This window comes from Mastomys coucha, unplaced genomic scaffold (assembly GCF_008632895.1).
Source record: "Mastomys coucha isolate ucsf_1 unplaced genomic scaffold, UCSF_Mcou_1 pScaffold9, whole genome shotgun sequence".
Taxonomy (NCBI): Eukaryota; Metazoa; Chordata; class Mammalia; order Rodentia; family Muridae; genus Mastomys; species Mastomys coucha.
Window position 1 is genome coordinate 26,565,457 of NW_022196915.1, and position 2,524 is coordinate 26,567,980.

Sequence of the window (2,524 nt, forward strand, 5' to 3'; positions counted from 1 at the left end):
CATTCTTCTACATGCTAACTGCCAGTTGAGCCAGCACCATTTATTGAAAATGCTGTCTTTTTTCCACTAGATGATTTTAGCTCCTTTGTCAAAGATCAAGTGACTGTAGGTGTGCACTCCCTGATAAGTGAATATTAGCCCAGAAGCTCAGAATGGATTCAGTCTTCTGGAGTGAGATGATCAGAATTTGAATGTTTATTTTGGCATTTGAAAATAAGTAAACACCTATTAATTTCAGTTATCTAAATTATCATGCCTTATAATATTGTTGATTGAACAAGTGAAAATTTTTATGTTCTGCTTGGACCCAGCCTGTAGCATGAAGCAGCAAGAAGAATTGACGTTGCATTTCATTGCTTTCTTACCTGCTTTTGTAAACCTTTATTAATAACATCATCAATATTTCCATGTGATACAATTTTTCAGACATGAAAATAAGATAAAATAAAATGAATAAAATAGAAAGCCAGCCACTACCCTTCCCATAAATTGAATTAAATTATTTAATGTCTTCCTATTAAAATAAAACCAAACTCTTTGGCCTCAGGGCACTGCAAAAAAACTAAGAAGTGTTTTCAAATGCTTTGACACCCCCCCCCATCTAGCCCACCATCTTAAAGCAATGGATAAAAGGTGATAGATAGGACAAGGGGTGTGGACCTGTTTAGAAGTAGTTCTTTGGGGTGATTTAAGTCTCTGTTGTCAGTATACAACAGCCCAGTAAAGTAGTGTCAGGATACCAGGCACGAATCAGCAACAGTGGCGTGATCCAACAGAAACAGCCAGGCTTCCACTGAATTGGTACAAGTCAGTCGGAGTAACCAGAACCAGCCTGGATGCCAGGAGTTCTCTGCCATGCCTCTCTCAATGAAGTAAGGATCAGCAAAGACAAGACAAGACACAAGACTATAGCTAACTTTGCAAGCATGCTGTCACTATCCATTGAGTCCTGTTTATACTCTCTCCAAACATCGCATGTCCTCCTGCAAGTCTTGCTTTTGCAAAATGCTATGTGAGTCTGTATCACTGACATATCCAGAAATTTCCATTTCAGCATATAAGTGTAGTTTTCCCCCTCATCAAAGAATATTCTTTTTGCAAAATAGAGACACCATTGCAGAAAGCCACAACTGGTCAAAATACAGAAATTATGATCCAGGATAGTCTCTTCCTAAATGATAGATCTACAATACACATCCTTGACCAGAGGTTCTGGTAACATGGTGAAAGAGGAGTAGAAAGAGTTAAAAACAAAACAAGACAAAAACAGAGGATTCTGCTATGAGATTATGTTTTTTTAGAGATGACAGGAAATCAAAAATATGGCTACCTACACAAGACTTGACCAATGGTAATATCAATACATACTGGAATGGGAATGGGAAATATCAGAGTCCCAACCCTAGACAAAGAACTACATTTAAAGACAAAATGTCCTCCCCAGGGATGAGGCCCTATCTGGTCATTCAGTACTCAAAAATGAATTGTAAGGATTCAGGAAACAAAACTTGTGGGATTCATGGGCAGAAATAGTGTTTACTTTTTGCCTCATTTTTCAGACAAGGCTCTGAAAACCATAAGGCTAACAGCTGCCATGCAGAGTTTACGTGTTTGTAGACCACAGCTTGGTAACAATTTAAGTATCATACTAGATGTGGAGGAATGTGGGTAGAAGGGTTGAGCATTGATTTTCATACTAAAGAGTGGAAAAAACTGAATAATATTGATAGATAATACTAACAAATAAACATATATATTGGTGAGGAGACTCAGACAGTAAGGGCATTCTCTTCTAAGCTGGAGAACATAAAACTGAATCCTCAACCCATAAGATGGAAGAAAAGAACTTACTCTTACCTCCACACATGAGTCCTGCCATGCACACACACACACACACACACACACACACACACACAAAATAGCTAAACTTAGTACTAAAAAACTAAATATATATTTAAATATATTTAAAGTTTTTAAGGTAAGATAAATAAAATATACAAAAATATTAAGAGATACACCATATAAAACAAAGAAAAGTATGTTTTTTAGGTGAAGTCTATATACTTTAGGTACACATGGATTATACTTATTATAAATTTATACTATAAGATGTTCTCACATATGGAATCACGAGGAAAATAAATATAAGTAAAACAGCTTCTCAGAAGAGGGAATGAACTAGAGTCAAGAAGAGTCTGATAGAAGAGGGAAATAGGGCTGACATTTTCAAGCATGCTATAAGTATGCATGCAAAATTTCTAATGATGTATATGTTGTAAAATTAATGAATGTAAAACAAAACAAGTTTGTGGCTATCTGTCACTGCAATGGAGGGGTTATAAAACAGGCAGTGGTGTTCCAATCACATATGTCTTTTTTTTTTTTTTTACAGTTCATTAGAGTTCAAGTTGAGTCCTTTATTATAAACACTGAGATTGCTGTTTCAAATTACGTAAATTAAAAGTAATGGACTCCTGGGATACCATTTAAGCACTGTGATGGTTAATTTCTTCACCTTGGCCTA